Source organism: Camelus dromedarius, chromosome 1, assembly GCF_036321535.1.
Source record: "Camelus dromedarius isolate mCamDro1 chromosome 1, mCamDro1.pat, whole genome shotgun sequence".
Taxonomy (NCBI): Eukaryota; Metazoa; Chordata; class Mammalia; order Artiodactyla; family Camelidae; genus Camelus; species Camelus dromedarius.
The window spans coordinates 21,510,168-21,536,600 of NC_087436.1; positions in this window are offsets into that span (position 1 = coordinate 21,510,168).

A 26,433-nucleotide genomic window follows, 5' to 3' on the forward strand; every position below is an offset into this window, starting at 1 on the left:
GTCTTTGCTCTAAGGCCATTTCTTACTTTATTTATTTATTTGTTTGTGTTTATTTATTTATTTATTTGCTGGGGAAGCTTGGGATGGGAATAATAAGTCCAGCCTAGCAATTCCAGGGCTCTCTGTATATCCTGTATATTCTGTTTGCAAACCCATCAATTCCTTGTTTATAATCTCTCTCTTCTTGTACCTTATACATAGCTCAAAGAAGGCAATGGCCACTTTCAATAGTCTGCCTAATACATTAGCTGGAGCCACATATCTTCTAGGTACATTATCTAGCTTCTAAGTTACTTCAGGTAAGAGTTTTATCAATTATTCCCACATTATACACCATGAGTTTCTATATTTTTCCAGATTCCAGTAAGAATCATCACTGCCTCTCAGGCCCCACTAACATTTGGTTCATCGTTCTTCCAGCCATCCTTCCTCCTTTTCTAGCCTCTACTCAACCTATTCACCACGTGATCCCAAATACAATGATGTATGTTTATGTTTTGTTAAGTCAGTACTCCACTTCTAGTTACACATTTCTGTATCAATTATTTATTTCTGCATAAAAAAGCACCCCCAAACTTAGAAGCTTAAAACAACAACCTATTTACTTACTCATGATTCTGCAATTTGACTTGGTACAGCTGGGTGGTTCTTGTGCTGAGCTTTCTTGGGGTCATTGGTGTGGCTGCTGTAATCTGGCTGCTCCACTGGGAGTATGTCTGGCTGTTAATCTGGGTTGTTGGCTGGAGGGGAAGGGTGTTATTTACAGGTTCTCTCTTGCAGGATAGCCTGGGTTTTTTTAAATAGTCACTACAGACATTCAAGAAGATGAGAACAGAGTTCTAAAGTTTGAGTCTGATACTTGGAAGTTCCTAGCTCTACTTTACCACATTCTGTTGGTCAGAGCAAATCACAAGCCAGCCCTCGTTCAAGGGGTTGGGAAATAAAACCTACTTTTTGAGGAGTGAAACATAAAATATTTTGTGGTCAAATTTAATCTCTATATTTAAAAATAGTGTTAGCTATTTTTGACTCTCTCCCCAGGCCATGTCTCTTATATTCATCTTTTCCTTCATCTACTTCTTTAACCACTTATTCAGTGTAAATTTGACAACTATTTATGGGATACCTAATATGTACCAGGCATTGTGATGAGCATTGGAAATCTAAACTTCAAAAACTGATGAAATTATAAACATCTCTTAAAATTGTAAAATTCTGAGTGCTCTGTTATAGTTTTGCTCTTGAGTTTTAAGTGTTTTATCATTGTGCAAAGCTTATAACATATGATTCAATTGAGCTACTCAGCTGCAAACAGAAGTTATAAAAGCGAATGAAATGTCAAGATGAACCATACCTTCCTGTGAATGAATTTTTCTAACTTCATTTGTAGGATAACTTGGTTTCAGAACACATAAATTAATAAAAAACAAGCAAAGACTTGTTTTTCTTAAAAATAAAGCTGAACAAAAGGTAAGGCCTTTTGTTCAGCTTTATTTTAAAGGGTAAGCTGTTTTTTGTTTTTTTTTTAATGATTCATAGGTCCCTTGGATATCCAGGCATCTATAACTGCTGTATAACCAGCCCTGGTGGGCCATAAATAGAAGTTCTCTCTCTGGATGGAGAATTCTGATCACTCAGGAGGACTCCAGGCTCATCTCAAACATGATATCCTTCAAAGGACTCTGACCATCCTCACCTTTCCCCAAGAGTTAGTTGCTTTCTCTTTGTGTTATTATAGCAACTAGTATAGCACCCTAGTATAACATGTATGGCATATTTTGAACTATTTGTTTGGTTTATGTAACTTAAACTATGATCTTCTCAAGAGCAGGGTCTTACTTTGCATTCTCTGGATCTAACCTCACATATGGTAGACACGTAACATCTTTGTTAAATATACGAATACGGGATGTGAGAGCTTGCCATATGTGAATTATGATGATGTTATAAATTACTCCAGTTGCTTTATCAACTGTTGGAGTGCCGGAACTACCTCCTAGTCATAGAAATTCAAAGTTAACAAATACCTTTGAGTCAATCAGATCAGTATTTTTTTCTATTTTATATAACTGAGTAAAAAGACTCAGAGGGTTTAAGAGACTGCCTGAGGTAATACAGTTGATTGTAAAATAAGGACAAAGCCAGAGAATTTGATTGCCAGTTCTTTTCACTCTACCAAGGTGCCCTCTCATCCCAGGATTCCTGATTTAAGGTCTCATTTTTAATTGGGTAGGATCTTCTCCAGTGCTGCTCAAAGTAACTATAGCTGACTTGCTTTGAAAAATATGAGTGTGTTCTTGTCAGCATGGACTTTCCCTAATTGATTAGTTAGCTCTCCAAGTCACTGTCTCCATTTTAGAAAATCTGCTGTTTTCAGGGGACAAGCATTGGCATTTCAGTAAGATATATCTCTCTCATTCTGAACCCACTGTATCTTTAGTGTACAGAAAATGCTAAATAAAGATCTGTTGCCAAGTTTATTCATATTCTTGAAATACAGCTAGGTTATAAAAAGTCAGCAGTAAAAGTGTGAAGGTGATACAGGAAAAAAAATGTAGGGTGAGAGAATGGCCGTGTCCCAGGTCTCAGCTGAGTCCCTGGGGTGCATCCTGCCAAGTGTGGGTCCTTGGATTTGCACAGGAAAGAATTCAAGAGTGAGCCACATTTGAGTAAAGGTAGATTTATTTAGAGAGATACATACTCCATAGACAGAGGGTGGGCCAACTTGGAAGGCGAGGGAGCAAAAGGATGAAAGGCACAGTGTTGCTAGTTTTTATGGGCTTGGTAGCTTCATGGGCTAAAAAGTGGGAGGATTATTCCAACTATTTTTGGGAAAGGGGCTGAGATTCTCAGGAACTGGACCACCGCCCACTTTTTGACCTATTATGGTTAGGCTTGGAACTTCCATGGCACCTGAGGGAGTGCCATTTACCATGTTAATGTATTACAATGAGCATATAATGACGCTCAAGGTCTACTGGGAGCCAAATCTCCTGCCATCTTGGGCCTCAGGGCCTGTTGAGGGTCGAATTTTCTGCCACCTTCATGTTAAATGCTGTGTCGTTTCTTGAATGGCTGTGACCTGCTCCCTTTCTTCCTATCTCAGAGGTGGGAAGGGAGAGGTCTTATAGATGTGATCGTCTGTTTGGCATGATAAGAAATTAATTTGAATGGTAGGATACAGAGCTAGTTTATAAAAAGCATGGAAAGAGGGAAAGGTTGCTGGAACACTGGACTGTTTGCGCATATGATGGCCATACTTTTTTATGCTGGGTTAAAGAGAATTATAAATTTTCCACAAGGGATTGGTATGAGCAAAGCAGGATATTGCTAAGATTAATTTGGCGATTTATGTAGAGAGACAAAGACAAAAAGTGAAATACTAATACACATTCACACACACACAGGATCTTACTGTAATTAAGTATATAGGTCATGAAGATACGTTCTAAGACAGTAGGAAGAATGCAGAGATAAGATCTCAAACCTTGATTAATTTACCCAGTGTTTTATTTTCCAGTTGCTCCATTAGTTTTCAGAATCATTTCTCTTTTCTTGCTTTTCTTACCCAACTTTCACTTTGAAATACTGGTCGTTTCTGAGATACTTAATGAATCTATTGAGAAAACCACCATCTATTTCAGTGCAGTGGAGGAGGAATAGGTACTGGAAGCCTTCATATAGGCAAAGTTGATTTAGATTTGTTGGTGTTATTACTGAGTTTGGTCCATCTTTCCTCCCTCACTGGTGATGCTGGGAGACTTTCTTAGTCTTTTTTCCAGGTCAGAAAAAAACAATGAGAAAAGGAAAGAGTCTGTATGTCTATGTTTGAGGAGTAGGTGGTGAGGGGTGGGGCTACAGGAGCTCATGGAAGAGGATAAAAAATTATGGCTATTGGTTAGATATTTTTTATTATGCACTTTTCTCTTTTTCCCCCTATTGTGGCTGAAGGCTACTAGGGAGAGGAAGGGCCTTTATTGGATTATAATAAGCATTCTTGTTTCTCACCCCACTTAATGAATCACTCAGTAAGTAAGATGTGTGATTCTTTGTGATCCCATATCTATCTGTAGATTTTCAATTCTGGATAAGCCAATTCCTGGGGAGTAAACCTCCTCTGCTCTTAAATCTTCTATTTTTTTGATACTATTACAAGCCTAGAAATTCTTCACAATTGTCCTGTGAATTGGGCTACTTTTTTTTCCTCCCCAAATGAATCTTTTATGAAAAATCATTTAAGATTTTTTATTTATTTAAAAAATAGTATTAACTGGTTTTAAGCAGATTTTTCAACCAATAGAGGAATTAACCATTAGATTACTGTAAGCATAAAGCCTCACAGGGCATTGAAAGTATCATATTAAAACTTCTGTTTATATTTTAATTAAATTAGCAGAAGGTGACATAAGAATAAATAAGGATTGGCAACTTTTTCTCTCAATGGAGTGTCACCAGATGGCAGTGTCTCAGTAGATCAGCATATTCAGCCTTACTGGTCCCAAAACGGAATTTGATTTATCTACCTAGAGATGATAAGCCTCATACTGACCCAGCTCATAAGATACTCATTTCACCACCACTTCATCAGAACTTTTATTGAGGTATCTACTAACACCAAATCCAATGGTGAATTTCCTCCCCTTAAGTTACTCACATTCTCAGCAATATATGACTCAGCTAATTGCTCTCTTCTTAAAACTTAGTATGTGGTTGTTAGAACACACCGCCCTGGCTTTTCCTTGCTTGCACAGCGTTCTCTGCTTGATCCATTTACAGTAGGGTACTCAGAGTTCAGCCCCCAGCCCACTTTCTTCTCTATTTTTGCTCTATTTAGACAATCTAATCTAAACGCATTACTTTAAATGCAGTCTATATGTTGATGACTCCCAGGGTTCTATCTACATGCCTGCCCTCTCCATGAGCTACAAGACTTGTATATCCAACTACCTGCTTGTGGTCTCAAATTGGATATCAAATGAGCATCCCAAATTTAAGTCCAAAAGTAAGCACTTAATTTCTAGCCTCCACCACCCTTGGTAACTGGCTCTTCCCTCTTCTTTTCCATCTCAATGAATTTGTGATTCTTTTTTCCCCCTCCTCATCCCCCAAATCTAGTCCATCAGCAAGTCCTATCAGCTCTACCTTCAAATTAGATCCCCAATTCAAGTGCTTCTGCTCAGTTCTCATCACCACCTAGATCTGAGGATGTCTTGTTAGGTAGAGTTACTTTTATTATATGTCTTTTTCTGTTGCTTTTTTTTGCCAGTATATTATGTTCTTTGCTCACTACATATATATGTATATATGTGCATGCATATTTATATGCATAATGTATAATAACTGTATACTTATGCATATATGTACATACATATATCTCTGTCTGTCTGTCTATCTATTTATCTACCTATCTAAACTTTTGGCCTAAATTTTATTTGTCATTTTGGCTAAATTTGTTAGCCCAGATTCCTTTAGTTTCATATTTGCCTAGTCTAATCTTTATTTTAAAACTTTTGAAAGCTTTTTGTTTTAGGTGTGCTCTACTAGACAATATTTTGTTGGGTATTTTTAAAAATCAATTTTGAGTCTCTGTTTCTGAATTGATTTATTTATCCCATTTGTGATTTTTGTATTACCATTCTCCTAAGATTTATTGCTTGATATCATTTCATATTTTTCCAGTGACTTATTTTTTTCCCCTCCTTTTCTTGTTTTCTATTACACAGATCAAATTTGTTTCTTTTGGCTTAAAATTATATATTCTATTTTGTCCTCACTCTGGTTGCCCCTGTTATGCCTGTTGCCCTTTGCACTGGTACTAATGTTTATTTACCCTAAACAAGTTCTTTATCTTATTAGTATCTGTATTGTTAATCTTAATGAGACAAGTACTTTAATTTACTCATGTCTTTTTTGGTCTCTCTCTCTCCACCTTCATCATAGTAATATAGCTGAGAGTATTAGTTGTGGGTAATAGATGCATTTTTTCTTCTTTAAAATTTTAAACCTTAATTTCTAGACAAAAAGAAACTCTGAGAAGATATGTAATTACCCTTACTTTTCATGTCCTTCTCGTACATCCTGAATTAAAATCCTGCCTGCCTTCTTTCCTTCCTTCCTCTCTCTCTCTTTTTCTTTCTTGTATTTTTGCTGGTAGTATTTAATGTGGATTTCTGTGTGGCACACCTTCTGAGACTCTGCCTAAAAATATTTTTATTACACCCTCATATTTGAATGACAGTTTTGCTATGTACAAAATTCTAGGTTCAGAGTTCTTTTCCTTCAATTTTTAAAATTATCACTTCGTTGACTAGTTGCATCCTATAAAGGACCTGAGAAGTCTAAGGACAATAAGCTCCTTTTTCTATTGTGACATACTCTTTTATCCTAGAAACATTTTAAATTTTTTGCTTTGAAATGCCCTATAATAAGTATTGGCATCAAGTCTTACTTTGCTGGTACTTCATGAACCTTCCATTTGAGATCTGTTATCTTTCTTGAATTCTGGGAAATTTATCTCCATATTTCTTCAAATATTTCCTTTTTTGTTTGTTTGTTTTTACTGTTTTCTTCTTTTGAGTCTCTTGTTATTCAGTTTTAGCATTTCTACTTTTATTCTCTTAACTTTTTTTCATATTTTCTATTTATTTTTTTCCTCGACTTTTGGGAGAGTTCCAAAATTTGATATATTTTTAAAAACTGATATTGTGACCACCTTATACTATCTATTGTACTCTTTATTTCAACTATATTTTTAAATGTTTCCACATAGTTCTTTCTTTTTATGGGTTTTTAACTCTTTTGTGTTACTAATATGTTCTTTTATCCTCTTAAGTATGTGTTGATTTTAAATTCTTGGTCTGATTCCCCTCAAAATTATGTTTTAGATTCCTTTGTTTCTTGGCTTTTATCAGGACAAATGTAGGTCTTTCTGAGCCATTATAACTTTCTGTGTATATTGGATAGGTAACCAGAAAACCAGGTTTAATGTCTAATGCTGTCACTTTTCAGCTGTTTAACTTTGGACAGATCTCTTAAACTTCTAGAACTGGAATCTCTTATCTATAAATTGAAAGGGTTGGCATTTATGATCAATTAGATACCTTTCTTTTCTTTTCAGTTTTATTGAGGTATAATTGACAAATAAAATTGTAAGATATTTAAAGTGTACAATGTGATGATTTGATATGTGTGTACCTTGTGAGAAGATTCCCTCCACTGAGTTAACACATCCATCATCTCACATATTTTTTACCTTTTCTGTTGTTTGTTTTGGTGAGAACATTTAAGTTCTACTTCTTTACCAAATTTCAATCATATAAGACAGTGTTATCAACTGTAGTCACCATGTTATACATTAGATTGTCATTCTTACTCATCTCATAAGTAAAAGTTTGTAACTTTTACCAGCCTCTCCCTATTTCTTCCCTGGCAACTACCAGTCTATTCTGTTGTTATGAGTTTGACTTTTTTTTTTTTTAAGATTCCACGTATCATATAAGTGATACCATACAGTATTTGTCTTTCTCTTTTTGGCTTATTTCACTTAGCATAATGCCCTCCAGGTTTATTCATGTTGTCCCAAATAGCAGGATTTCCTTTTTTAAGGCTAACATTCCATTGTATATATGTACCATATCTTTTTTACCCATTCGTATTGACTGACACTTCGGTTGTTTCCATATCTTGGCTCTTGTGAATAATGCTACAGTGAACGTGTGAGTGCAGGTATCTCTTCAAGATAACGATTTCATTTCCTTTGGATATAAACCCAGAAGTGGAATTGCTAGATCATATAGTAATTATATTTTAATTTCTTGAGGAATCTCAATATTATCTTCCATACTGACTGTACCAGTTTACATTCCCACCAACAGTGCATGGGGGCTCCCTTTTCTCCACATGCTTGCCAACACTTGTTATCTGTTCTCTTTTTTGGTAATAGCCATCTCAACAGGGGTAAAGTGATCTCTCATTGTGGTTTTGATTTGCATTTCTCTAAGTAGTGGTGTGGAACACCTTTTCATGTACCTGTTTGCTATTTGTATGTTTTTGAAAAACTGTTCATATCCTTTGCCCATTTTTAAATTGAATTATTTGTTTTTCTGCTCTTTATCGAATTGTATAAGTTCCTTGTGTATTTTGGATATTAACTCCTTATTGGATATGTGTTTTGCCAATATTTTCTTCCATTCCATAGTTTGCCTCCTTTAAATTTTACTGATGGTCATTTTTTAAGCTTCTTAGATTTCTTAATTTGGGGTAGTCTTACTTGCTTATTTTTGCTTATTTATTTATTTTTGCCTTTGCTTTTGGTGTCAAATCTAAAAAAATTATTGCCTAAACCACTGTCAAGGAGCTTACCCTCTTATGCTTTCTTCTAAAATTCTTATGGTCAAGGCCTTACTTTCAAGTCTTTAATCCATTTTGAGTTGATTTGTGTGTATGGTGTAAGAGAGGGGTCCAGTTTCATTCATTTGTATGTGACTGTCTGGTTTTCCTACCATTGATTATGAAAGAGACTACCCTTTCCCCATTACTTATTCTTGGTTCCTTTGTCATAATTTAATTGACCAAATACACATGCATTTTTTTTCCTCTGCTCTCTATTCTGTTCCATTAGGTCCCTTTTTGTTCTATAATTTTTATGATTGTGCAGAGTTTTCAATAATTTATTTTAGATGCAGTCTTAGAAAGTCTCACTGTGGGAAATTCTTATCTATCATTGATGACAAGTCTTATAAAATTCTATGGGTAAATAGTATGTAGTACTAATAAAAACAAAGTTTCAGCCTTCTGGGTTAAGCAGTTGGCATACATATTCACTCTAAAGTAGTGGCCCTCAATCTTGAGGGCACATAGGAATGAATATAGGGAGTTTGAGAAAAGGATAAATGTATTTGAAAAATATATTGCTGCTAGACCCATTTCAAATAATTAAATCAGAATTGCTAGGCATGGGAACTAGGCCCAGATAGTTTTTAAAAGCTGGTTTTTTAAAAAATTTGCAAAGAAGGCTGTTAATTAGGTAATAAAAGCTAACAGACCAAAAGTAATTGAAAAGGCAGAAGTGAAAGGGATTCAGTTTGAACAGTTTTGAAAAAGTGTAAACAACAATTTTCAAACAAATATATGACTAATAACTCAGTTGAATTCTGGAAATACATAATTTGAGAAAAATTTTTATATATATTTTTAAAATTTATTTTTTATTGAAGTATAGTCAGTTTACAATGTATCAATTTCTGAGGTATAGCATAATGTTTTAGTCATCCACATACATACATATACTCATTTTCATATTCTTTTTCATTATAGATTACTACAAGATATTGAATATAGTTCCCTGTGCTATATAGTAGAAACTTATTTTGAAAAAAAATTTTAAAAAGAAAATTACTGCTAAAATGCAAATTAAAATCCTTTTCTAGTTCAAGTTTGTGATATACTTTTCCGTAGACGTTTAAAACTAGTCCATCAAATTGACCATGCCATCATTGTGCCAGGGAGAGTGCTAGAAGTCCTTTAGACAGGGATGAAAAAGAAGAGAGACTTTTTGCATCAAATAGCCCACAGTCCAGTGGGCATGTAAGGATGGTGCAGTGTGGTTCATGTTTGGAGAAATGTTTATGCTGGGAACATAGAGAAGGAAGTAATGAATGATTTAGGGGAAATGGTATCAGGGAAGGCTTCACTAAGGAAATAAAGTAGGAATTAATTCTGACTGAGTAGGAATGCATTTAAAAATTCATTTAAAAAATTTAAATTATGGAGATAACGTTTTCATTCTACTAGAAACAATGAATAAGGCAACATCAAGAAAAGGTCACTCTAAGATATGATTGAATTGTACAGCTAAGGAAACGTAGTGATAAGATGCTTATGACCTATTAACTGTTTTTATGTTTAAAAATTCTGCCACAAACAGAATGAGAAAATAAATAGCTATGTACTAACATAATAGGATATAAAATTTAGGAGAGATAATACTTCAGAAAAAGGAAAAACTTGTATGGCATGGAATGTTCTGAAAGTCTTTAGAAGAAATGAGGTTTGATATTCAGCCTCAAAGGTGAAGAGTTGAGTAGATGGGGAGAGAGGAAGTTGATCACAGTAGTACAGTGGGTGCCCAGGAAAGAAAGAATGACAAAAAGAGGAATAACTAATAGAATCTGATGCCTCGGAGCCCCAGCAGGATAAAGAAAGGAGATCAAGCACTAGGAGGTTACTGGTGATATTCATAGAAGAGGTTTGGGTTGGGGGTGGATTCATTTACATGCTATTGTGACTATTTCAGGCCAGGCATTGAGGCTGGGACATGGGATCTGCTTTTGCAGATGTGTAGGTGTTTCTTCCCTAGCAACAGATGGTGTTATAGTCTCTATGATAATAGGGGCCTCCAAGTCCACACACTTTGGGTGGCTCTGGTTTCATACCCTGTTATTCCTGGTCTAAAGTTATACCCTTGTTAAATTCTTCCTTTTGATTTGAAAAAGGAGCAGTCTTGTACCCCTACCAAAGTTGAAGTTAACCTCTTTCTTTTATATTTTGATGGGATTCTTTGTATCTTGATCTATCCTATACTACTTTAATGTATTTAAATTTTCTTATAAGACATCTTACTGACATTCCATTGGAGCTTTATTACCTCTCTTTTTTTTTTTTTTGACTAATATAACAGACACCAAGCCAAACCAACCCATCAAACAACAACAACAACAACAAAAAACAAACAAAAAACTGACTACAAGCATATATTGTTGAATAAGGATGTCTTTTGAAGGTCTCATTTCTCTCTCCAATCTCCTTTTCAGAATGCTTGCACAAGAAGACAAACTAGCTATGAAGAAGGTAAAATTTTCTGTATATCATTACAGAGAAGCATTATATTGCTTCTACATGTCACTAAGATTACAAACAGATTCTGCTGAAAACGGCATCTATTCCAAACATGACATAGCTTTTAAATGAAAAAACTTCGAATGAAAACACATTTTGTATAACTGAAACCTGTACCTTTATCTGACATTCTTATTTTCCACCCTCTCTACCCTCAGAAAAACACCCTCTGCTCTACATAGGCTCATTTTCTTTTGTTCCTCAGACATACTAAATTTATTCAAGCTCCATTCCCACTTCCATATGTTCCATCATCTCAGGATGCTCTCCTTCCCCAGGAAGCCATAGAGTTCCTCTTCAGCTTTTCTAAGCTCCACCATCCTTTCAGGCTCAGTTCGAATCCTTGCATGAGGTTTTTGGGATTATTCTGTCCCTCAGTGACTTCTCTTCCTCTGAAATCTTAAGGCATGGATAATTTGCTTCAACCAAGTTAGCACTAGTATAAGAATGCTTATTTCCATTTCCCCAACAAGAGTCAAATTTCTTCAGGCAAAGCACCTATTAGAAAGGTGTATCATTAGGACTGATTAGTAGCAGGACTCAGTGCAGTACTGAGGACACGAAGGGATATTAAAGGAGCTCCATTAGAGTCAGAGTTCCTCAAGGGCTGTGGCTTTTAGCCTCTGCCTCCAGCACTCTGTCTCTAGCACCTAGTCCTGGGCTTCACACTCATAAGCGTTAGTTGGTTCTCAGTAAATACTTTCTAATCTACAGATTGTTCTGATTAGCATCTAACTAAACATGTAAAGCGGCATTGAAACAGCTTGCTTTTTGTATTGTGGATGGATGGCTCTATAAGACAGTTGCCTCAATAAGTAGCGATAACCAGAAGTTAATGTTTCTGTGAGTTGTTGCACAAACACGAAATCAGTGTGCTTTTGTCCGCTGATGTCTTACTCTAACATTCCTAGCCTAAAGGAATGCACCTGGCTTGCTATGGCAACAAAATATTTTGTTTTTCTACCTATACCCAATAATTTCATTCTGGCCACAGTCCGGTATATTTGATTTATTCAAACCTGAAATACTGTCTTCAGTAAAGCTAAACTCAAACCTTTTCCTGTTTCATCCCATAGTAGAAAGTAGGCCTGACACCATTTCCCTGTCAGGCAAGTCTTCTAAAGTGTAACACAAAAGTCCTTTTCACAGACGTTGAGTATACAAGCTACATACAGACAGGCAATCATAGGTTTACAGTGTATGTCTGACTAACAAATATAATTAAAGTGTGACTCATAGGATCATTCATGAATAAACCTCAAACACCTACTGAAAAAAGTCACCATCTGGGAATGAACATATACTGAGTGAAAAATAGAAGTAGGTGTCTGGGAGAAGTTACCTACCTCTTTATAACAAATTACCACAAACTTTGCAGGTAAAACAGCACCCATTTACTACCTCAGAATTTCCTGGGTCAGGAGTCCGGGTACGGCTCAGCTGGGCTCTCTCCTTCGGTTCCCAGGACACTATAATCTAGGTGTTGGCCCCGCTGAATTCCTTCCTGGAGCTTGGGATCTTCTTCCATGTTTACACGACTGTCAGCAGAATTAAGTTCTTAGCAGTTGTAGGACTGAGGTCCTCATGTTCCTTCCAGCTGTTAGCCAAGGGCCTCTCTCAGCTCCCGGAGGCCCATAGTTGCTGGTCACGTTGCCCTCTCACTGGCCCTCTCACAACACGGTGGATTACTCTCCAACACCAGCAGAGGACAGGTTCTCTCTTTAAGAAGGGCCCGTTCCCTCTTTTAAAGGCTTTTACTTGATTAACTTCAACTCACCTGGATAACATCCCTTTTTTCACTTTTGTCATCTAATGTTACCTAATCACAGGATGAAATCCCACTATATCCACAGACCCTGGCCACACGCAAGAGAAGGGGACTATACAGGGCTGCATCTCTACAGCAGGGGATGGAATTTTGGGGGCCAGCTCACAGGTCTGCCTACTAGTCTTTAAATCCTATTTCCCCCTTCTTAGTTGTTCTAGGGAAAATGGCAGCAGCCCAGAGGTAGGGAGTCAAGGTCAAGTCCTGGCTCTGCCCCTGACCCATTGATAACTTTGGACAAGTCATTTACCCTTTTATAAAGGAGGGACTAGATTTCTTCCTCATTTCTATTCAGGTGCTGATATCCCAAAATCCCATGATTCTGTCTCTAAGTTTCTTTGTATGCAGGAGGGACTCAATATCAGACACATGGCTGCAATTCCATCAAAGTTAGTTTAGCAGGGTCAAAAATTTAACCCACGTTATAACTTGGCAAGCAGAAAAATATAGTTACTATATGTAGTCTACAACTTTACATATAACCTCTGTCAACTAATTGGAAGGGAGAAAAACCAGCTTAATATCCAATATATAGTTTATCTGGTTCAGTAATTTAAAACTGGCTATTTAAGCAGTGGATAATACCTCTTGGATAATATGGAGCCTTTCATACAACTTCCTCCTCTTCCCTGCCTTCTTCCTAAGACTGTCAGCTGTGATGGAGATAGGGAGGAGGAGGAAGAGGAGGATGGGTGGGACTAAAACATCCTTCTCAAGGTGCGGAGGTATTGGCATCTTCAGGTGTCACCCTGGGCCTCCTCTGCTCTCCAGGTGATATGCCAGACTAGCTGGGTGCAGCATGTCCTGCTGGCATTCAGGGCTGAAGTCTGCAGCTGGTGTAATTTATATTTCTTGTATGGCTTGGTCCGGACTCGGTAACACTCCCTGATTTAATTGCTCTCACTTGGGCTCCTGCAGGTGCCCTTTCCTGACACCCCTCTCAACTTATCTAATATTGCATCTTCTCTAGGTTGAAGCTTGGAAAGGGAAAACAGGGAGGCTCATGCCTGGCTACCCTACTTTTCTTGTTCCCATGATCCTTTGAGCCAGAAGAGTAACCTGTTTTTCTTTTGTGACCCTAAAGTTCCTTCCACTAAGTCAGCACTGATTGTCTTAAACTTCAGGGCTATCTTTACATTCTTGGAGGATACTATGAGCAAAGTCTCTCATGTTTGGCTTTTCATATACTAAAAGAAGAGATAAAGGACTTTTGAAAATCCTTTCCCAAACCAATAGTATTTTTTTAATATGTAAGAAAAGTGTTGTTTATTTGTAATTTTATCAAAAGAATGAATAGCTAAATACGAATGTTCTCATGGAATGGGAGAGAATTAGTAATGGATAATTAATGAGTGAACAAACCCACAAATTGAAAAGGTAGCAGACATGACATACTTAAAAATTGAAGGCTTTTAGTGATTTTTCCAAGTTCTGAACATACCTCAGACTTATTATTATAAGTAATAGGAGCAGGCAATAATATTTAAACAGACAAGAGCGTGAAATACATGCACGAGAGTAATTCCTCCGAAACTCCCCCACACTCCACGTCATCAAGCCTGACTGAGCAGCTCGTCTGCAAAGAACACAGTACAAAAGAGAGCTGAGATCACAGCTTGGAGGTAGTATAGTAACATATCTATACCTCTCTACACCTTCAAGAATTTCCTGTCTTTCTCTTCATCTTCACCTGTGTTCCTTTTTAAGGGCTCCACACATAATGCCTAAGAAGCTCAGGTTCACACGTGTGCTTTATGGTTTCCTTGCTAAGTATCAGACCAGTTGAAGCCAGGTCGTCTGTTTTCTCATTTTAGGAGAGGTCTTGGACATTTTTACAAGTCATGGGATTCATGGGGTCTGGATCATATTACACATATGTAGACAAGGCTTTATATGACAAGCATACAATAAATGTGTTGAATTAATACATTATTATCTTTTCATGAAATTTCCAAGCCAATAGTCTTGCTTTTACATCTAAAGTATGATATGATTGAATCACAATTATTGAATATTAACTCACTCTTTCTCTTTCCATTCTTTTCACTACAAAGTCTAATCTGCCACAGGCAATCAGACTGCCAGAGTAAATGTTGTGTGCTCTGGAAGATATGTTAAAAATGCCATTATTGCATCCCTTTCAGTTACCCATTAAAGTAATATTGTTATTGTCTTGTTCACTTGTGAATTCCTTGTACCTGAGAAAATAGTTGGCACATTGTAAAGTGAACGAATAGATGGATGTATGTACGAATGAATGGGGCAGAGCAGTCTTCACAGGCAACTTGTCTTGCAGCATCACATAATCTGAACGCCTTTTTCTGTCTTTCCCTCTCCAAGCTTCTATTTGCTCAGATCCATGAGAAGTCTGTATTATTTCTACAGTTTTCTTTCTGCTTTCATTTGCTGTCTGTTTTCCTCTGGGAGCTGTATATCTTTTTTGGTTAAGCTGCAAATCAAGTTATCCTCAAAGTATATCTCAGCTATTATTAAATTAACTTTTTTGAGGGGTCAAACTATGTCTTATTTCCCTTCTAGAAAGTTTAAATTTAGTTTAATATGTGATTCTCTAAGGACTACTTGCTCATTGGTGGGAGGATAGAGAGACATTTGTTTATTAAAGCCTATCATTTATATTTTGTGGTGTTAACCGAGGTAGAATGAGGAAAAGAAGTAATAAGAATATCAGTTGTGATAATAATCACTAATATATATTAAATATCTATTTGGGCCTGGTTACTGCGTTAAGCTCACTTTACACAACCATATTTATGTTTCATGAGAACCCAGTGATAGATGTTAGTGTTGACCCCATTTATGGGTGAGAAAATTGAGCCTTGGATTGAATTACAGTAACCTGCTCAAGACTCAAAGCTAAGGGTGGTGATGCTGAGATGATCCGGTGTCTGTGAGATTCCAGAGTCTGTGCTCTTTTCCCTTCTGATACACTGCCCTGGAACCATAACTGGCATATTTTTCTAAAAATATCTTGAAAACAATTCAACAATAATTTAAAGAAAAATGAAATAAAATGCTAAACACAGAGAACTTCAAAACAGTATGGTTTTACGTAATTTAAACAGAGTGTGTAAGTGTGTAAGAGCGTAAGAGTAGGTGGGTTACCATTTTGACAAAAATCCCTAACATTGAGAAAAAACTGTTTTGATGGCGAGGCTTTCAGTTACAAGAACTAGTCACCCCCAAAGAGAAAAGTGTCTCCCAAATTCCAAAAGCTATCCTTTAATAATCAAGATCCAAATCTTGGGAGGCTATGGCAGAATTTTACTATAAGCTTGTTAACTGAAAAAAATGCACAATCTAAAAGTTGAGACTTATATTTTATTCAGTGGACATACTGAGGACTTAAGCTGGGGGACAGCCTCTCAGGTAGCCCTGACAGACTGTTCCAAAGAAGTAAGGGAGAAGCTAGGATGTATAGGAATTTTTGGAAAAAACAAACAAACAAACCTAACCCCAGAACATCAAAGGATTGCTGTTAATTAAAGAAAAAACAGACATCTCAAGTTAATGAATTTAGGCACTTTTCTACATATGGGAAGATGCAAGAGTCTGGGGTTTTTGAAATCTTTCCTTTGATATGCACCTTAACTATCTAGGGCCAGTGTCCCATTTTTTTCTCTGTCCTGAATCCCCTTAGGATCACAGTTGGAGGCAACTGCAGTGGCTGATGGCTTCATGGCCGCAACATCCTTTGTTTACTGATACAGCAGGTGACATTCTTCTCCACAAGCTCTAGAGTAGGAAAGATATATGATATGTCACACAGAGAGAAGGTAAACGCTCTCTTTGGGCTGGTCAGAGAAGCCTGGAACAAGAGGGAGAGGAGTGCAAAAACAGTAAGTTACAAGCGAGACGCCTTCTTACTTTCCCGTCTCTTTCCCGTAGACTGTAAGCCTTTTGGGGGCAACAGAAGCCCCAAGATGGGGTTGAGAAATTCAGAGCAGGTCTTCAGTCATATTTCCCTTTTCATGACTTAGAGATGGCAAGAGCCTCTTAGAGTCAAGTCCCTGAATATATCCTGGTGCTGGAGTAACATGGCATGTGGGTGGTTGATAGCAATGCTGAGGTGACCCAGTGAATGGGCTTGATACGGGGAAGGTTGACCCTTCCTACTTAAAGGGGATCTGGAACTCTACTCTAGGTGGCGTAGACTAGCCTGAAGTCTAGATTAGTTTAAAGTTTCAGATCCCTTTAGATAGACGGGGTCAACATGGAGAAAAACATGTTATCAGAACTGAGAGAAAGTATTGTTTATGATTATATTCCAAGCATCTAGTACAGTTTGCTGGCACATAGAAGCATTAATAAATATTTATTGAATAAATTGAATGAGCGAACAAGGGGGAAATAGGCAGGAAATTGAGTTTTTATTTATTTAAAAGGAATTTTTGAAGGAAATTGTCATATTGATACTTGACATAAAGTCACTTTAAGTGGAGAATTAATCTTCTTTTAATTTCAGCAAAGCAACCCTACAACCAAGTGATCTGAAAAAAAAGTCACAAAAACCTTGTATCCTAGAACATCTTCATGGTTCCAGAATCTGTAGGTTGTCAGTCATTTTGGTAAAACTATGACAGCTTACTTGATCTAATCCTTTTACAAGCTGTTTCATTCCTTAGTGTCTAAAAGAACTGTTCCTGTCTAGTGCCCAGCACAGCATGCAGTACTTAGAAAACACTTAAAACAAATTTGTTGGATGGATTGCTAAAGAATTCATCCAGTCTCAGGATCTGAAAATTTAGAGGGAGGAAAAATTCCCTCCTCTCTTAAATCATATTTGTTCTAATTATCCACATAGCATCTGGTATAAGGTGGTTACTCAGAAATAATTTGTTGAAGAAACTGAACGAACAAAGAGGAAAGAAGAGAAAATTTTAGCTCACCTTGCATACTTCTACCAAAGAGATCTTTCCAGAGAACCTATATCAATCTTTAAATCTGTTCTGTATTACTGTCAATATTAGTTTTTAATGCACTTTTGCCATGAAACCCCATATTCAATCTTATGATCATATAAATATTATGAAAAATATATTAAGATATTAGCTTTTTTCAGTTCTGTCCTTCATGTTTTTTAAGGAGGATGGCCTCTTAGGAAGAACTGTGGTTTTGCTGAATGAGATGGTTTGTGGGGGTATTAAGATGTAGAGCAAGTGGAGATTAGGTTCTGAACTGAAGGGGTAGAGAGACCCAGACAGCAGGGTACATGGACATTGTCCATGTGACATCCTAGCTCTTAGGCTGAAAGTCTTCCTCCTTGGGTGTAGGTTGAAGCTTTGATAATTTTTATTGTCATAATCCTTGCATTCTGCCTGCATCCACTTGATAGTGCTGAGGTCTATTGAGTCTCTGGTATACCCTCCATCTGACCTTGGCCAAGGATGTCCACCCTGCAGTAAAGGCTGTGGCTCGGCTTTTCCCCCAGGATGAGTGATTCCACAGTTGGCCTGCGGACCCTCATCCTAGGATCTCTCACACGGAGCAGAGGGTGATCCTGTCTCTGGCTGACCATACCTCTCCTGTGTCTCACCCACACTGGGTGTGGTCATTTGTTGGTCAGGGGTTACTCTGCACAATGATCTCCTCCCAGAGCCCTAAACAGGCAGTGCTCCTCCCAGGCTATCACCTCCTTCTCTTCCCATGGAGCCTTGAAGCTAGGAATTTGGGCACACGCCTAATTGCTTATCACCCCTACTTCTATTCACATTTCACCCCTCAAACCGTCATATTGGAAAGTATGGGCTTTCCCTTCTCTTCCTGACTAATTAAAATATTCTATGTCAGCCCCTCACTTCCCCAAAGAGCTTTGTCTCTCCATTTCTTTAAAACTGTGATTGTGAGTGGGTGTAGGAAGATAGACAACCTGCTTACCGATAGGCATCATAGGAAGCTATTTTTAAAATACTGTGATTGCTTCACTCTGAGAATGATTGATTTAGATTAGAGCCAGATAGACTGAGGTTTCTGTGAACTACTTGTGGAATAGAAGTCTGGAAATTAATCCAGCCTTGAATGATACTTGGTTTCTTTACTGATCAGAGTTATTCCTGGAAATGGAGGTATATCTGTTTTATTCTGAGTTCTGGGGACACTTCATTTAATTCTGGCATAGTAAGTTTATACTTTTATATAATAGTGCTTAACTTTCCTGCTGTGATTATCTCTGCTTAAGTCTCTCTCTCCTTTTGATTTGTATGAATTCAGGGCAAGGACCTTGTTTTTCTTAGATCTCTCACTGCATCCCCAGCAGTCAGCATAACACTTGGCACATAGTAAGTGCTCGAAAGTTGTTTGTTGAATAAAAGACATCATTTAAACCTATGGTTAAAAATTGTTTGACTTTAAAAGTGGCAATATTATAAAAGGCCACAAGATGGGCTCATTACACTGTGGAAGTTTATAAAACATACCTGAATCATGAAATTAACAATTTTCTGCAAAAAAATTAGGAAGATTTCATATATGTTTCTGAACCTTAAAGAGGAATTAAAATGCTTTTAGTGACAAATCCTGGCAACATTTAGTTATTTATTTATTTATCTAAAGAATTGTATTAAAGGAAAGTTATAGCATCATTTAATTATCATTCCTTATTGTGGCTTTGAAAAAAAAAGTTTTATCTTTATCACTCTTCCCATATATTTCTCACTATAGAACTGAAAAGTGTCTTCCTATTTACAGAAGAGTCTATTATATTTCTTCCTCTTAGAATTCAAAATGGTGTTTGTCACTTTTTTCCATTCAAAAGACTAAGCTTATTAATTGAGTAGCCTTTTTTTCTAAACCAGTAATGCTTCTTGAAGATTGTATGACAGGACAGTCTCCATTGTTATCTCATATGATACTAATGAATTAGATAAGGAAACTGGGACTCTGAGAGTCTGACCACTGGAGTCTCCCAGCTAATAAGCCCAGCTAATAATAACTAGAGCTAAGGCAGATACAAATCAAACAAAAACAAAATCAAAGAGAATATGAGCTGTTGATAAAGCATGGTGGTGTGAGAGAGTGACTGGGGCACTGCTTTAAACTGGATGGCCTCCTTGAGGAGGTGACACTGATGCTGAGCCAGGGATGATAAGAAGGAGCCAGGGTTTCGAAATTCTGGGGAAGAATTTTCCAAGCAAAAAGAACAGCCAGTACAGAGGTTGATGGGAGTTGGGGAGGTGATGGCTCCTAGTTTGGAAAGAAGATGGAAGCTGTGTGGCACTAAAAGAGTCATCCAGTATCACTCTTATGTCTTGGTATTAGACATCTACTGTCTTGGCTTCCCGTGGAGGTAAGCAAACACTGGTGTGCATCTTTGCAACAACCATAGGATTGTTGCTTATTTTAAGTGACTGGCACTCACTACCAGGGAGAAGGAAGAACTCTTCCAGAATTGGCTATTCCCTAACTAAGGAGGGTCAGGGTTATATTCTATTAGGATGACTCCAAGCCAAACAGGACCTCCCAGCACCTGCTGAAGCCATGATGGGATTGGAATGTTTTTCATGTAGTTAACAGGTATATGTGAAGTATCTACTGCCAGGCATAGAGTATAATGCAGTGAACAAAACAGAGTCCCTTCCCTCAAGGAGCTTGTATTTTAGGATATCACGGCTTATGTAACTTACATATGATTTACTTCAATTTTCTTTGGTCCAGCCTCTGTTTGACTAAACTTAGAACTCTTTCATTTATTGGGTGTTTGAACAAAAAAGGAAGGGGTACCAATTGTCAGGATTCCCATTCTCCTTCCCTTGTCCTAGTTGGGCTCCTCGAACAGTGGGAATTTTCCTGAGGATAGATGTAGTGCAATCATTCCTGCCTACAAAGATCCAGAGCATCACTGCTGACATCAGAAACCCGACAGATATACTGGCTTCTTTGTACCGTACTGGTCTCTAATGCAGGTGCAGAGTTACACAGTGCTCCCTCAGTCCCTACCTAGCTTCCGTCCATCAGGTCAGGGTTATTCCTTCATGGTTCGTGTCCTCTTAAATCTGTAATAGGAGAAGCAGGAACTTATCACTCAATGACAAAAATCTAAAATCCAGTAGGAGTCTAATTATTATACATTCAACTGCTTTTTCTGAAATCTTTCCATAGTTTAGGCTACCTGGAAGAAAAAGTCATGAAAGAAAAAACGAACTACATTCATACACTGACCTTTTGACACAAGGGACAGTATCACTTGTGATCATGGTGTTATTTCTGCCCTCACATCTCACTAATTCACAGGAAAATCCTCTAAATAGGACTTGGAACCACCGCCTGCTCCTCTCTCCCCGCTGCCCCAAGCACAGCTCTTTTACAATTTTCCTTTGTCATTGAAAGCAAATGAAATAACAGACTGTGTGTATGGCCTATTCCTAAGCTTCATAGCACCTTTTATTAGGTTTCATGCCACCTTATATTAGGGTTTCTATTACTGCAGTGGCAAATTACTACAAACTTAGTGGTGTAAAACAAAACAGTTATTATCTGATAGTTCTGTAGCTCAGAAGTCTGATAACAGGTCTCACTGGGCTAAAGTCCAGGTGTTGGCAGGGCTAGGTTCCTTTACAGAGGCCCTAAAAGAGCACGTTTCTTGGCCTTTTTCAGCTTCTAGAGGTCACTTGCTCTGCCTTGCTCCTGGTTCCCTTCCTCCATCTTCAAAGCCAATGACTTCACATATCTCTGACTTTTCTTCCATCATCATGTCTCTCTAACCACAGCTGGAAAAGGTTCTCTGCTTTTAAGTGCTCATGTGATTAGATAGGACCCACCTGGATAATCCAGGCAATCTCCGCTTCTCAGAGTCCATACCCATAACCACATTGTCAAAGTCCATTTTACTATGTATGGTAACGTATTCTGAGGTTCCGTGGGTGAAGATGTAGACATCTTTGGGACCATGTTTAGGCCTACCACATCCTTTTCTACAAACACGGGATGCACTGAGAAATGTATACATATAACTCCTGTTAAATCCCCATGTATAAATCCTTCTATATTCAGTTAAAACTCTCCTCTCTTGTCCTCTCCTTTCCTTACCACTTCCTGTCCTCCCATCCCCTACCCTCCAGTTTTCTTCTTTGGGGGATAGAGATGGAAAGAAAGTGAGATGAATATTGTGCTTTTGTCTACTTAGTTTCTTCTTGTAACAAGCCTTTGGTAGGAGAAGTGAGAGTTCTTTTTATCCACTCTAATCCTGATTTTCTGGTAGGGTTAGCAATCATAGTACTCCTCTACCTCCTTGCCTCAGAACCCCACATCCAAGTAGATTATCTTATCCATCTGGACATTGTGATGGGTTCAGTAGTGGGCATTTAACCAAAACTGGGCCAATCAGAATACTTCCCTGAGACTTTTTTTTTTGTAAGAGGCTCCATTGGGGAAAATTATTCTTTCTATCTTTGTTGCAGGAAAACTGAAAGCATATGATTCAGAGCTGCTGGTTCTGTCTTTCACCACTTGGAGAAACCAGGAGACTGATGAGAGCAGGAAGAGACAATTCTGGTGAGTTGTACCTTGATTTTATTCCTTGAGGTCTTCAAACCTTAGGTTCCTTTTTGATTTTATGAGTTACCTATGTTTGTTTCCAATAAATCTCCCTTTTGCTCAATCTAGTTTGTGTTGAGATTTGTTTCTTACAACTCAGAGTCCTGATTAAAATAGGTTATGTTCACTCTCTGAATGCGTTTGTCCTCTGACTTCACTGTTTATCTTGTTGATCCATTGGGTTTAAAAGGTCAAGGATGTCTCCATGGGAGAGGGGTGGGGAATCAAGAAATAATCAAAAGAGATTCTGAAATGAGTCCACATGATATTGCTTATGTTAATTCTTGGGTCACACTTTCTAAAAAAATTGACTCCCTGTTTTACAGTCCTTCTTGGATTATGCAACTCAGTTAATTAAAGAGGATTATGTACAGGTGCCAGTAATCCTATTAATACAATGGCAGTAATATGAAACGCTTGAAATTGGAATACTTTCTGTTTTCTATTATCCAGTCCAGTGAAATCAAAATCCTTAAAGTGAAGTCACCCTTCTCATTTTTCCTTATTTTGCTTCTGGAACTTACATATTCCCAACAAAACCTTCAAAGGCTTTTTATTTCTAAACCCAGATCTCTCATGCACTCCATTTTTCCAAAGTTCAGAAAGTTGTATAAGAACATTTCCACTGCAGCTCTGTACCTGGAATTTTCTGACCCAATCCAGTAAGTGCCAATTTTGCTTTATAAGTTAGATCGTCTCAACAGCATAGTTCTGAGACTTGGAAATGGTTGCCTCTTTGTGTATATTTCTGATGTACGTGGAGAGGTCCAGCATGCATTTTCCAATGCATTGCAAATTACGGTTCCAGGAGGGAATTGGTGGGGAGACAAATGCCCAGCCAGCATATGAGGCTTATTTCACATTAAATCATATGACTGTCAACTGGAGGTGCTGAACTACATTACTGACGAAGATACCTCTTCTGCATCCTGTTTAGGTATGGAAATAATTCCTCATCTCTAGCCTACAGTGACCATCATCACAAAACAAATTTAGCTTGCTGCTTAGAAAGTAGTTGTTCATCGTGTACTTGTTGAGCATAAGTTAGGTACTGGTATGTAAAGGTGGACGAGACAGACCTGACTCCAGCTCTCACTGAGCTTATCGTGGGAGACATAGGCACCCAATAAGTGACAAATAATGTTATAATTAAAAATTATCCTGAATGCTATAAGAGAAAAACTTCTAAAAGAAGGTGATATTTAATTCAAGATCTGAATGTGTTGGATGGGAAGGAACTAGTCAAAGGAAAACTATTAGGAAGAGGGTCTTAGGCAGTAAGAGGAGTGTCCAATGAGGAAGAAATAACAACTACATGGGTCCTGAGGCAGCACGTAAATTGTAGTTCTTCAGGGCCCTCATGCACACTGTGTGCTGGAGCCGGGTGAGTGATGTAGAGTGTAGTAAGAGTGTATGTGTGTTTGGAGGAGAGTGAAGGAAGGCAGATAAGTTGTACAAGGCTCAGTTTGCCTTAAACCAGGTTATGAATTTTAAATTTTATTTTAGGTACGATGAGAAGCTGTTGAAGTATTTTGGAACTGGGAGAGTCATGATCTAACGTACATTTTAATGGGATCACATAGAATCTCTTTGGAGAATGTCTTGGAGGGTTATCCCTAGTCAAAGCAGGGAGATTAGTTAGGGAACTATTACAATAGACTACACGGGAGGTCACAGTCATGACTCTTAGACTAGAGTCATGGCAATAGAGGTTAAGAGAATCATGTGGATTTGAGGTATATATTGGCAAAAAGGACCAACAGATTTTAGTGATGGGTTGATTAGGTGAGTGATGTCAAGAAATCTGCTTTGAGCGGCTGGATAGGTAGTGGTGGCATTTGGGGATTTGGAAAATGACTTCTAGTGGAAGAGATTTTGAAGATAAGTAAGAGTTCAGTTTGAGAAATGTTAAGCTTGAAATGTTTATAATACATCCAAGTAGAGATATCAAATGAGAAACTGAAAAAACTAGTTAAATTAGTCTGGAATTCAGAGGAGAAATCTAAGCTACAGTTTTAAATGTGAGATCAAAACACATACATTTTTCCCCCATGCTTTTAAAAAAAATAACTTCAGACATATAAAAAAGTTAGAAAATAGTACAAAAAATCCTGTATACATCCAGATTTCCCATATGTTAAAATCTTATGTAACCACATTACAATATGAAAACCAGGAAATTACCATTCATATAGCACTATCTAATGACAAACTTTATCCAAAGTTTACCAGTTGTCCAACTTGTATCCTTTTTGACATCCAGCATCCAAATCTACATATTGTATTTAGTTGTCATGTCTGCTCAGTCTCCTTTCATCTGAAACAATTTCTTTGTCTTCATGACCTTGACGTTCTTAAATAGTACTGGCCAATTATGTTGTAAAATGTCGCTTAATTTGGCCTTGGGTCTTTAGAGAGTCCTAACCAATATAATGACTAGAAGGGTAAACTTTGAACGTCCACCAAACCCTCAGAGCCCTGATACTGTCCAGCAAGGCCTTCCTGCTCCTAAATGTGTGAATTCCTGGCTACCATGCTAGTGGGCTAGGGAGGAGAATCATATGGTGGGAGGAGGTGGGAGGATGCAGAAAAGAGAAGCAGTATAGATTAAAACCCTCTTTTGCCCAGCAGATTTCCTGTCTAGAGCAGCCTGAAAAAGAATTGTGAATAAGTTTTGACCCTTAATGAATTTCAGAGTTTTGACTATTATGTGGGACCAGCTCTTAATTATTGCAATTAGACTATTCTTGGAATTAAAGTGACCAGAAGATTCTCATCATTTGAGATGCTGGGCATCAAAATTTGTTCCTCCAAAATGTGTCTCTTTGCCGTGAGGATTAATTGAGGCTGATTATTTTTAAGAAACAGAAGATTCAGGAAGTCTTGCTTTTTTACTTCCTCCATAGTTGCCCAAATAATTTAGATAAAAGACTTGTCTTCAGAATAGAGTCTGTCTTCTGAATATCACCAGAGATTTTGGGAAAGATTTTAGACCAGGTGTGGTCCATTGAGATCAGATTTCTCTCTGGGTCCCATTTTCTCTGCCAGCCCCAGCAAAATTTGTTTACCAAACATTTGCTTTTTCATCTCCATGTCAGTTGCCTTCTTCTCCTTTGAAGTCCCAAACCACTGATATCTTTTTTTTTTTTTTTTTAGCTGAAGATGGTATTTAGGGTGAGAGCTTCAGCCATTTTAGCAAGTTACTAGTTTTCCTGGGTCTCTCTCATGTATATATGATGTAAAATTTTTGTTTCATTTTCTCTTGTTCATCTGTCTCATGTCAATTTAATTCTTAGATCAGCTAGAAGAACCTAGAAGGGTAGAGGAAAATTTCTTCCTCTCTGACAGAGATGAAGGAAAAAGTCATGAGTTCTATTATACAGTTTACTCAAAGGGCAGGAAAGAACTAGCTTAATAAAATTTCAGTGGGCAAGAGGCAGGGTACAATTATTTTGTTTGTACTCCAGTTTCTTCTTCAAATGTAATAGTTAGACGTATTTGTGAATAAAAAGATTAAAAATTCATAAACTAAGTATTCAGCTAAACATTTTTAAAAAAGAATAGGGTTAGCCCAAACAACATAGAAGAAAGAAAATAATGCTGTGAGCATAAATTAAGGAAATAAAAATCAAACAAACAATTTAAGATCAACTAAACCAAAAGCTAGTTGTTGGAAAAGACTAACAAAATACATTAACTTTTTTCCAAGATTGAACAAGATAAAAAATAAAAATAAAGCATAAATAAACACTATTAGATATTAAATAACAGGCATCACTATAAGTAAGGTAAAAACTTATAGAGAATACTATAAAAATATTTATGTTAATGATTGGAAAAGAGCTGAAACAAATACTTTTCTAGAAAGATGTAAATCACCAAAATAGATTCAAAAGGAATTATAGGGATTAACAGATACACACCATCATATATAAAATAAACAACAAGGATTTACTTTGTAACACAGGAAATTATATTCAATATCTTGTAATAACTTGAAATGGAAAAAATTGAAAAAAAGAATATATATGTATAACTGAATCACTTTGCTGTATACCCAAAACTAACATATTATAAATTAGCTATACTTCAATAAAAAATGGAAAACAAAGAATTATAAAATCTGAAAGGACTTATTATACACACTAAAAAACTGAATGAAA